The sequence below is a fragment of the Monopterus albus genome, unplaced genomic scaffold (assembly GCF_001952655.1).
Source record: "Monopterus albus unplaced genomic scaffold, M_albus_1.0 scaffold389.1, whole genome shotgun sequence".
Taxonomy (NCBI): Eukaryota; Metazoa; Chordata; class Actinopteri; order Synbranchiformes; family Synbranchidae; genus Monopterus; species Monopterus albus.
The window spans coordinates 196,959-209,579 of NW_018128269.1; the positions used below are offsets into that span (position 1 = coordinate 196,959).

The 12,621-nt window shown below is 40.7% G+C and overlaps 1 long non-coding RNA gene across 1 annotated transcript; it reads right to left on the minus strand.

Moving 5' to 3' along the window:
- Positions 1–2,007: 2,007 nt before the first annotated feature.
- On the minus strand, positions 2,008–8,861 carry LOC109951438 (uncharacterized). The gene is made up of 3 exons (XR_002273603.1): positions 8,651–8,861; positions 2,856–2,969; positions 2,008–2,342 (listed from the first exon to the last, which is right to left on the minus strand). It is a non-coding gene; the product is annotated as an uncharacterized LOC109951438 (long non-coding RNA).
- Positions 8,862–12,621: the final 3,760 nt, after the last annotated feature.

Here is a 12,621-nt window from a genome sequence, read left to right on the forward strand (position 1 = left end):
ACATTCCCAGATTAGTCTGACTCCTGCTTTCACTCAGTTTCAGCTGGGACTGGCTCCAGCACCCCGTGACCCTATTCAGGATAAGTGGTATAGAAATGGATGGATGGATGTCTGGCGGTGGTTTGCAGTCTAACTGAATGATTTCAGTTTCATGCTCTGTAGCTGCTAATGTAAGTGCATATCCAAACCACATGATGGTGCTACTGTATGGGCTATCTTTTTTTAATTCACAGCTTCATCAACAAGTTACTGCTGCTGCTGCTGTAGTGTTAACAAAGACAGATCTGATTTATTTTAGCATTTTATTTTAATTACTAAAAAGCAGCTAAGAGACACATGCCCAAAACATTAAATTGTCATTTTGAATAAGCTTGGAAAATGTAAACGCAGGACTAATCAGAGAAGGGTTCATTTTATTTCAACATTCTGATACAGTAAACTCATACATTACTTCTTGTATTTTCTGCTTTTAGTGTCCTAATTGACACCTTTTATGTATTTCAAATACACATACTGTATATTGGACTTAAATCCAATGTGAAACTGAGTGAAAGCAGGAGTCAGACTAATCTGGGAATGTGTGAAAGTCATGGCAAAAAGTTTTCAAAAAATGATCAATACTTTACAAGTAGGGTTAACTAGCTAACTTTGTTAGCATTAGCTTGCTGCCTAAAAAGCTGTAGATATGGTTTCAAAAGTTTATACATCAATTAGCCATAAGATTATGACCACCTACCTAATACCGTGTATGTAGTCAATGCAGCAGTTGGTTAGCAGTCTCATCACTCTAAGGTTCACAGTGCATCTTGTATGAATCTGTTTGCATCAATAGAAATACTGTCTGAAATAGCACAAATCTATCATTTAGTGAAAAAATGTTAAAGGAGTGAAACCTGTTGTCGTGAGGACAAGTTAGAGTGATATTTTTTAGACAACAGCCTCACTACTCTAGTTGTGATATCATCACTATTGCTGCTAAGTGTTCCTCTTCACAGAGACCAACGTATAGTATTTCTCATTTTCTACCATTTGAACAAAGATTCAAACAAAATGGAATCTTTTGAAAAGGATCAATGAAATGCAAAAGTTTAATCTCCGGTAGGTCAACCTCATCACCAGTGAGCCTTGGGCATCTATGACTCTGTTGACAGTTCACTGTTTGTCCTTCTTTAGACCACTTGGTAGGTGCTATCCCCTGCAGATGGGGAACACCCAGTCTGGGAGATGCTCTGACCCAGTCGTTTCACCATCACTGTTTGCCCCCCATCAAAGTCACTCAGATCTTTATGCTTGTCCAATTTTCCTACTTCCAGTACATCAGGACTGAATGTTCACTTGCTGCCTAATATATCCCACACACTGACAGGTGCCACTGTAACAACATAATCAATGTTATTAATCTTAACATCTGTCAGTGGTCATATTGTTATGGCTGATTGGTGTTCGATGAGAATAAAACAGAACGGTACGCAGTACTGTGTATCAATGGCATTACATACACTGGCCAGTAGCCAAAGAGGCTGGTGCTCTATCAGTGTTTACAGGCAAGCTAGCTAGCCTCAGTTCTCTCAACACACAAACCCTGGGTCAATCCATGCGATGGACATACTTGAACACACCCATCTCATCAAATAAGATTTAGGATTGGAAATATGATCAGTAAAATTGAAAATGTTGCAAGCATTAAATAGGGAATAGATAATTAAGTTGGTTCATGTGCCCCTTTTAATAATAAAATGAATGGTGTATGTCATTGTATAACTGATTATTGCCAAAAGCTTTAATTTCAAAGAGAGGAACCTGAAGGAAACAGTTTCATCAGTTTTGAATCCAGTCGTTCTAATCTTTGGATGAGCACAAACACGGTCTGATTACAGTAATTTTGTAGGGATTTGCTTAATTTGCCTTCCCTGTCTTGAGCTGGTTATACATCAGCCCCTCTAGTTTTGTACAGAATTTTATGGATAAAACCGGTGACCGGTGAAAGAGAAGAGGTCAAAAATCACAGTTTTTGGAACCAGTTACTTGATACTTTATTTTCTATATATTCAGCTTAAGTTTACAATTCACATTGCAGCCTATTGGCTCTCATTGGAATTAACTATAAGTCACTGTACTGTATGTCAGCCATAGAGGATAAAGGGAATAGCGGTAAGACTGAGGGACAATCGATAAACCTAAAACAGGGGTAAGGTAAATGTGGTTACTGCTGCCAGATCCCAAACTCAGCCCAAATCAACACAATGTTCATCACACCATGATCATCATCATCACCATCATTCAAGTCCAGTGCTGTTGTGCGTGAGGGAATGTTGGGAACTGAAGGACTCAGTGCAGTAGACCTGGAAGACAAGAGGGAGACGTGAAAAGGAGGAAGGCAGGGATTGAGGGAAAATATGCTGTCGGCCCCATTTCCACTGTATCGATGGCAGGTTTCTCAACACACGTGGCTCATCCCAAGTCATGAACAGTTGATTTTGGAAGTTGATCTGACTTAAGAGCCCTTTTACATTTCTTCTACTCTGCATATTCCACAGGCTTTTTGTCAACAGATTTCATTGGAACTACTTTCTAATGAAAAACAAATATCTCAAAACCTGGACAAATTAAATAATGTCTTAATGGCTACATACCACCAAAGACACAAGGATTTTGTACTTACTTTATTCATTTGTTTGTAATTTGGAAGTACCAACCCTTTAAAATAGGCCTTTTTCACAGCAGATATTTGAATGTATCACAGTAAGGAAAACACAGGTTAACCATGAATCTGTTGTACACAACTACACCAGGATGCCCTGACAACATAACAGTGTTCACTATGAATGAATTGCCAAATTATGTAATGAAGTTACATTTGCGGTTGGAGGGTGACCCCTCATGATGTGCCCTTGGCTGCATTCTTCTTCACACAAGCAGCAAAGGCCTCCATCAGATCTTTGCAGCCATCGGCTCCCTTCCCTGCCACACTAGAAGAAAGACAAGTGAAATTAGATCAGAGCTGAGATAATCCACATTTTAACACCTTAGGTTTCCATCAGTGGCAGTATTGGAATGCCATTATCTCACAAAGATGGCATGAGACTTGGAACAGGAAACAGAAACAGGAATTTGGGGGCGGAGGGTTGTTGGCTGTTGTCAGCAGTAGTGGACTCAGCCAAGTTCCTGTCCAACCAGTTCTGTTGACTGTTGACAAAACAATGCTTATTTCAGGATCCAGTAGATTTTAATAAAAGAAACCACAGAATATTAGTAACAGTAACATCTCTGCAAAGACAAAAACAATAAAGAAAGAATTGAGAAAAACAAAAAGGATTGAAAGTCAGAGAGAAAGAGAGAACATGGGGTAGCAGATTATTTCAAGCTCCCATGCAGAGCAAGCACAGCAGCCGACGCTGCCACAGTGCATTAAGATGATGGAGCGAAAGGGAGGAAGGAAGGGAGAGACAGAGAAAGAGGGGGCAAAGTGAGGGACACAGAAAACCATGTGAATGAGCCTGTCTGTTTCAAAGGACACCAGGGAGGGAGGGAGGTCGCATGACAATGCAGAGATGACAAGACACAGAGGTAAGAGGCCAAGCCCACAGAAGGAGGGGTTTAACATGACAAGAATGTAAACCCATCCTCTGGCTCCTCCAATCACTTCGTGATGTCTGCACATCCCCCTGTTCTGAGTTTTCCTCCACATTATACTAAACCCATTGAAGACAGGCCTTGTCATAGCAGGCCGTCAGTACAACAGTTTTGCTATTTGTCCAGTTCATTAAAGGATAAGGCTTGTAATACATTATGTTTTTTGTTTTGTTTTCACAGAATGAACAAATAAATATTCACCTTTCACTTTCCGTTTTCTCTATTAGTGGCGGAGTCTGTCATTCCTGCACGAGATTTAAACTGCTTGATTTAAAAGAAACTACTGCTGCTGCACCACATGAAGGCTTAACTGGGCTGAACTGGCTGGCTTTTATTTTGATGTTTCAAGAAACACACTTACCATGATAATTAATCAAAAGAGCTTCATAAATCCCAAATATACCAGGATTGAAATCTTAATGAGTACTCCAGCACTCCTATAGGCTAACACTGTCAGACTCTCTATGGACAGCTCAAACTTGATACAGCATAACTACAGATCAGTAATGTTTTATTATACACATTTTTCCTAGAAACAATTGAATAATAACGCACAGTATGACTTGATCAGAAGTCAGTCTGAGATTCAAGTGTTTTATGCTAGTACTGGCTAATGGAGCTCTTTCCCATATGCAGTAGTACTCCCCAACACCTGTAAACTGTAAACCCCTTTAAGAATGACAATTTTATAGGAATAGCTTAGAATCATCTATAAACAAAAACCAAAGTGTCAAATTTGCAGTTTTATAGGTAGGTTATAAGGTTATACAGTATGTGTGGTCTTTATGCTAAGACAATCTAAATGGCTGCATTTTCATATTTAAATGGTAAATGGTCTTATACTTGCTTAGCACTTTTCTATACATTGCAGCACACTCAGAGTGCTTTCACCCATTCGCACTCCCAAGCACTCGCACATTCATGCACTGGTGTCATTGCTGGGAGCAACTGGGGGTTCAGTGTCTTGCTCAAAGACACTTCGACATGTGGACTGGACAAGCCAGAAATCGAACTGAGACTACCCGCTCTACCTCCTGAGCTACAGGATCACATTACAGTGTCACGTTCACTTTAATATACTGCTGCTTTATTTCTTTGTATTGTGGAAGGGCGCCTGATGGTGATGTAACACACAGCTGGCTGCTGCAGATTATAAGTCAGCGCTTTACTTTGCCAGGAGTGTGTGTACTGCTTGATGAGTAAATGTGAGCAACCGAGTCTGTGTCACTGCATTTCTACTGATATCACGTGACTAAGGCTGAGCATGCCAACTTCAGTAAAGTATCCCTGGGAGCCCTGACACCTTAAAAAATTGTGTTTACATATTACAACCATTTCTAAAAATACAGATTGTGTTTCTTTGTTTTGTTTTAATGACTTGTTAAAACACCTAGAAAGCTTTAAATTATTCAGTGTTTTATAAGAAAAAAGCAAAGAAAATATCTGGCTATCATCTTTGTTTAGATTAGGAAGCAGTGGCACAACTTGAAAAAGTGGTAGAAAATTATTTTATCCAAGAATCTCTGAGGATTCTGCAAATGCCCCCAGGACAGCTTCTGGAGAATGAGCATCTGGGTTTTTCAGATTATCTTTTTATAGTATTGAAGTTATTTTTATGAATCTTAGTGTAGCTCTGTGAATCAAATGTAATCTTACCACATGAAACTCAAGACTAGAGTCTAAAAGATGATGAAACTGTCTTCCAAACCGCAGTTGTCTTATCACAGCAGATCAGCATTAGACTGGAGGGTTAAGTAGCTGTTATGAGAATTGCATTTGTAATTGTGGGGTGTGTCTCACAAAAACCCTGAAGATTTAAAGTACGCAGGCTTATCATTGCTCAACACATTAGCTATAAGGAGTTTGCAACATACTGTAAAAAGTAAACATTAGCTCAGTACTTAACGCTCAACAAGTCACACACTGTCCTGCATGTCAGCAAAGTGCACTGACAGCTCTGGTCCTGCAAACGGGTGTCAGTAAACTAACACTGCAAAAAAATCTGTCATTTCTGGCTCTAGCTGAATCCTGTTATTTTATTTTCTTTGAACAAGTGAAAATAATCTACCAGAGAACATCTGAACCAATATAAATTATTTTCTCAAAGATTTTTTTTTTAATTTGTGTTTGAAAGAGTAAAACTACATGGAACCTTATAATAACCTTATAAGAAGCGGGTATCAGGTGACGCAGTAACATTATCTATGAGAGAGAAGTATGCTACATATATACTGTCACACTTACACACCTCTCTCTGTGACTTTCACTAGCTGCTGTCTATAAATACACATGGGCTTTGGTCTTCAATACACAGAGGTAGCCATGTTGAACCTACACTTCATTGGCTTGAAGCTCATCTTATTCTGTATATACTGGAAGGTCCAGCAGAGTGATGTGATAACCTCCACACTTCTATTCAGGACCTGGTAATATATAGGACTTCTACACAAAGCAGAGGTCATTGGCAGCATAATAAATTTACAAGCAGTCACTTGTAATTAAATGAGTCTTAGCAATATGGTTTGCTTGCAAGGTTGAGTGGAAAAGGGTTTTCCTAGTTCACAGATTAGACTAACATTATGTCAAAAAACTTTAAAGGTGTCCACTTTAAAACCTCAGCGACCACACATCTTTTTACAGGTGTTGAGGAGTATATGTGAAGGCATTTTGTAGCTTGCCTCAGGTGATGTTACTTGAGTCTGTGTCAGACTAAAAGTTAGAATAAAAGTAATATCTGAGAGTGTAGGATTAGACAGAAGTGAGCTTATCAGGAGCCCAGAGCTTGCTTCTCATCTCTGCTTGAGGCTAATGACTTGAGGCTAGATTAGCCACTACAAGCATAACACACTTCATCTTCAGCACTACTGTATCTGTCAGTGGTTAGGTTTTGGCTCCTGACAGACAGGTTTCCTTGGTTTTATTAGCTGTCAACTTGGTTGTTGAACTCTGCAGTTACAGATTTTTTTTTTCACTACTTGGGCAGTGGAAAAAACTGGTGAACACAACCATGACATCACCTTTTAAGTTGATATGGTGAACTTGTTAGCAGACACTTTATTAACATATCCAGCAGTTATGGAGCAACATTAGCAATCATTTAAAGCTGTTTTTTCGCTACCTGGTGGATGTAAGTCCTATATTTACCCTCTTTTAGCTCTGATTTTGATCTCCTAGTTTAGGAAGTGTGTCTTTAGCTGCTACATGCTCCACTGTGCTCACCAGCTAGCTGCTGGGCTGATACCGTAGGGTACACTGGGAGTTTTAGATCTTTTTTTTTCCTGAAACCAGCAGCCTGCTGCATCTTTAAACAAAACTATGAGGGTGGTGAGAGTGAACCAAAAGAGTAGGAGTTGTGCCCTGGACAACAATGAGCTAGAACTCAGTAAAAAGCTCTGTAAGGCCAAGAAGAGCTGTGGATTTAGGTACTCAAGTTCATCACCAGATTTCACATCTTCACATGTGAAAATATGACACTGTCACATTTACACATTGTTTTCACAATGTCATCTGATACTTTATGTTATTAAATACTGATGATAGGTTCAGCTACTGAACTGCATGTAATGGCCAACACACAAAATATTCACTATAAACATATTGTGGAGATGGCTTTAAAACACATTACAGAGTGCTGACCTCCAACAGAGTTCCCAGTATAGACCTACTAGCACTTTAATAGGCTGCAGTAAATACCATGGCTCTGCCCTGGGACTGAACACATGTGCAGCTCAGGTTAATTATCAATGGTGGGTGATTTATATTCATAATTCCTAACACAGAACACAATAAGAAATAGGAATTTGTCAAAATATCAGGTATGTGAATTCAAATGCACCTTGAGGTGTCCTCAGACACTTAATAAACACTTGTAAAACCTTTACACAAGATTAGCTGACCCTCCCGCCTTGCCCTGCCAGCCTTCCCTCTCCACCTCAACCTGCTGTCTTATCTAAAGGCTTCACACACCCACCGCCACCTTATCAAGGCCCAGCATTCTGGCTACAAGACTTTACTATCTATGGTATAAAATGTATTTACTCTGCACAAATATAATAGCAGAAAAAAATTACAAAAACTTAAATGTCCTTCATGCCCCAGCTTCTCAACCACCCCCCTCCAAAAAGAATCCCTGTCAAAATGGACTGTTCTGGAGAAGAGGTGTGGAGGATTCACGTGCAGAAACCAAGAAGATAGGCACCAAAGTGTTGTGTCATTGCACTTCTCACTGAGCTGTGCACACAGAATAGTCATCCATGTTGCTTTGTGCCTGCTGTAAATACATACAATAAACCCCCCAAAATATCCACGAGCCGTTGTACCTTACCACTGCGGTAACAACAAGAGGCAAAAGGATATGGCAGGGACTAGCGAAACAAGCTAGCTCAAGCTACTCTGGGGAGAGGGAGACAAGTGACGCAAGCAGATTCCTAGTCCTCATCCATGCATGCGGATGAGCATCAAACTTCACCCTCCTGCCACATCTCATTAACCCCCAAACCACTCTCCTCCACATAGGGAACCCCAGGTTTTCAGCTACAATGTCAAATTTGATTACATTTCAAAGTGCAAGACATTATTCTCTTTCTTGGTAGTTTTCCTCGCTAACCACAGCTTCCTCTGACGAGACTCCATTTTAGCATGGCGCATTTAGGATGCTGCCATCTTCTAATATGTTCTCCGTTCCCTCTTTGTTAGACCTGTGCAAGGTTATAGCAGTCATTTGACAGCTCATTAAAGCACATCACAGATGATTCAAATAATCAGGATTTTGCTCAGGGCTTCACTTATGTAAAGCTGTTCACCATCTCAGTATGCACAAGTGTTTGAAGGCAACTCTTGAAGCCAGAGGAGAACATCTGGAACATACAGACCAATGAGTGCTAGAGCTTCCTATGATGCTCACTGAGTGATGAAGTTGTGCTCTTCACCTGTGAAGGTTGTGTGAAAGGAAGAGGAAACATGTGTACACTTTCTTCTCACACTTCTTCCCAACATGCACACCACCACCATCACCTACCATTTGTCCAGGTCAGCCTTGATGTTGGCACAAGCAGCAGGGACGCGGGTCTCAGGGGGGACAGCGGCTCTCTCAGAGTCTGACATGTCTGTGGTACTGCTCTGTGTGTTGGGGGTGCGTGTTGTGTCCTGTTGCTGTGCTCCAAACAGCTATGGATCCCAGGGCCACCAGCAGCACAGGCAGAGAGAGAGTAGAAACGAGAGTGAGTTTGTGAAAGGGGAGGAGCACGGGAGAAGGTGGGAGGAGATAAAACGTGAGAGGGCAACAAACATGTACATAACGGTTGTTGTGTGTGTGCGTATGTGTGTGTGAGGGGGGTTATTTTGGAAAGTGCACATTGGATGAGAAGTCAAGAAGGGGCATGTTGAGGTTTCTTGCTGATCAGTTTGATACTTCCAGTGCCACCTCAAGGCCAAGTGGGAGCTCTACTCAACTGTAATTAATACAAATGTGTCAATTCAACATTTGTCAGCCCATGCACAGTGTGATGGTGTATGCAGGGCTGTTTCTGCACATTGTGTCTGAGTGTGTCATAGCAGGAAGGTCTAGACAAACATTCACTGACCTCAGCATTAACCTTGGTTAAATGCTAAAGCATGCTTACCTGCAAAATGTCTCTGAAACAGATGTACAGTAATTCACCATATCATGAACTGAAACCGATCCGCTGTAGGTTATACAACACTGTGCCATAACAGTGAGTTGAAGGGCACACCTACACATATTATCACTGTTGATATGAATTATTCTGGTATGGATTACATTAACATTGGATGACAGTTTGAAGGAAACATAAGGAACCTGGCAGTTACACAGTAGTGTGAGCAAATGATCCATGGGAGTCACAAAACGAGCAGCAGCAGGTTGTTGTTACAGCGAGAGTAAACTCCCAGCAGAGTCCCTGTACAGTCTACCTGAAACCTTCTTTCAGTGTGAGCAGGGTTTTATTCTTTTGAACAATGTAGACAAACCATTACAAGCTGAAGGGGCATCTGAAATTATTTTCAAAACATTTGTCCTCCTCCTCTTTGGCATACCTCCAGCTGGTGACTCCCTAGGTGATCGCCTAGCTCACTTATGGCTATAAACGGTACATGCGTGTTTGTGCCAGGGAAGCTGGAATGTGATGACAGCCAGTTCTCCAACATTATCTGTGAATCCAATTGTGCCACCTAGTGGCAGCTTTGTGAAAGAGCTTGATGATAGCACATGGCACCTGTGCTTTACAGGTCAGGGAATGAAAGGCAACTAAATGTTTTGGGGCTGAAGTTAAAGAACATTTCTCTCTTGTGAGTGTCTTCTAGAAACAGTAAAAACAAGTACTTACATCCCTGATAGGTTGCATTTATCTAATTTTAAATGGGAGCAATGATTACACTGAACTATATGTGCAGAAGCAAGCTTTTCAGGTCATGGTGAGAATTTCAAACATTCCCTGAAAGTTTGGACTATGAATACAGCTAACAGTTATTGTCACTTCCAATTACTCTGCAGACTCTTGGTCCATAAAATGTCAAAATAACAGATCAAAAAATGTCAGCTTTTGATGTGATGTTTGGCCCACATTCAAAAATGTTCAGTTTAACATGTCAAAAATCAGAGGAAAACAGAATATCCTCTCATTTAGGGAGCTGGAACTACAAATAGGATTTTTCCTTTTTTCTTTTTTTTTTTAAATTATTCGATCAATCATCAAAATACAATTGTTTTTTTTTCTCTCAGTCAATTTATTTATTAACAGACTGATTGTTTCAGCTCTGATATGGACCCAGAGAGCCAGAGAACAGGCCAGTAGCCACTACACTGAACAGTTTTCAATCTTTTCTCAGAAGTAAGTTATTATGCAAAGCGGATTATAATTGCAGGATTAACCTATTGCAACACATTTGTGACTCATGTGCATACAACAGGGCACCGCGCTGCTCATGTGTGACAACCTGCACAACATGTCTAAATTGTGCACCTGTGCTGTACAATCAGACATTTACATTCACAAATTCACCAACTCCTGTGCTGTGTGCATTCCTTATGCTCGTCAACATGCTACCCCTTCTAAAACATGCAAATCCTTTGTAAAAGAAACCACCTAAAATAACTGTTACAAGCTGTGTCCTGATCAGTGCGTACGCCTGGTGCTTAGGGTATGTCCTTTGCACCTGCTGCACACTTGGTAAAGAGCTACAAAACAAGTACCTATGGATTATGGGATATGCACTCCTGGGTGAAAACCATTGTGTGAGCTTCAAATACAGCTGTAGCAAAGGCAAAGATGATTAATGAAAGCTGTTTTCCTTCTGTCTTCCTTTGTTTTCATCATTTTTAACCTTTGTTTATCATTGCTGTGACATCGGGCGAAACCCACACTGACTGGCCTCTGCTGTTTAATAGCACTAGCTACTCATTCATATTCTGCAAAGAAGAAAAGGTGCGCAGTACCTAAATTACATTAGCATCAAATGCCAACTAATTAATTTCCTGCATGGAAAAAACTCGTCTCATCTCCTCTTGCAGAAATAATACCCTCTCATGCATAAATTCTCTTAACAAAAGATCAAGCCAGAAGCCAGGAACAGTTGATGACCTGGTGGCACCACAGAATTAAAGATATTGCATATAGGCAACAATATTATAAAGCACTACACTGTTCATTACATCTTGTCCAAGTCTTACAGATTTTATGAGAACTGAAGTTTCTAAACAAGAATAAAGAATGTCTGTGTTTCATTATGAAGCCAGTTCCACACCTCCCTGCGAATCCATGTGCATCAGGACAATGTACTTTAGGGCTCCTGTGTAGAAACCAGCACATGAGCTGGAATTCATGAAACAATGCTTGTAATTCCTACCTAATGTATCTGCAGCTGGGACGTCTTGGTCCTGAGTTAGACAGCTGAAAAAATGTATCTGAGTGTGTGTGCAGGAATCAACAGAAAATGCCAAGGAGGAGTTGGGTGTGCTGCAACTGCTCTGTAGTGAATGTGAGCTCACTTAAAGGGGGTTTGTGACTCTGGTTTATGGTCGTGGGTGCATGCGTGCACTCAGTCTCTATGCGCTGCCAGGGACTGAAAGTCAAGAGGCAGGGGAGGAAGAAGAAGAAAAAGAAGACGCCCCTGTTTGAGATTCCCAGAGGGTTAAACAGAGCTGATGAGAGGGCAAGAGGGGCTTTTTAATGTCTGTCTGTCTGGCTGGGACCCTCAGGCTCCCTGCTGACTCTGCACAGGGAAAGCTATACTGTATATTCTAACACCCCCAAAACAGCACACACGCCTCTGATTTGCAAGACAACCAGCAACATAAGCTTGCTTTCCTGACAAGAAGAATTTGCTTGCAGCACTGGGGAAGGAGTGATAACTTTCAGGGATTAAAATCAGAAGACACTGCAAAGGCAGGTCACCCATAGGAGGACTGCTGAGCAGACATGTTTGAACATATGTATTACATGTTGTCCTGTAGATTGACTGGCGGATGCTTCGGGCTGCCAGTAGGCACAGGGAGGGCTGTTTAAAGCAAATATATAAATATATTTAATAGGGGTGACCTCTTGTGTCCTGAACAAAGACTATGTCCACCCAGTTTGTGTGTGATGACCTTGAAAGGAGAGTTGATTTGTAACTTTCTGAAGAAGTTTCCTGTAATGGAGAAAGAAATGATGAACTTACAGTAACTAATGTTCTGTTTGAGGTTCATGACTTTTGCAACATTTTTTAGAATTGCTCATAAACACCATTTTGAACTGTTTCCTAAATGTCCAGAGTTTACTGGAAAAATGGCACATTATTGTTGTCAGCAGTAAAATCTGATTGATTACTACTGATGTGTTCTATAGCCATGCTGAGTGTGAACAGTCCCACATCACAACGTCAAACTCTTTTATTCCAAACAAGTCTGTTTGGATTTCTGATAAAGGAGTTTTATAACACTTTGTTCATAAGTGGTCTAACAGGAAGCTGAACCCTAACACCAAGACACAC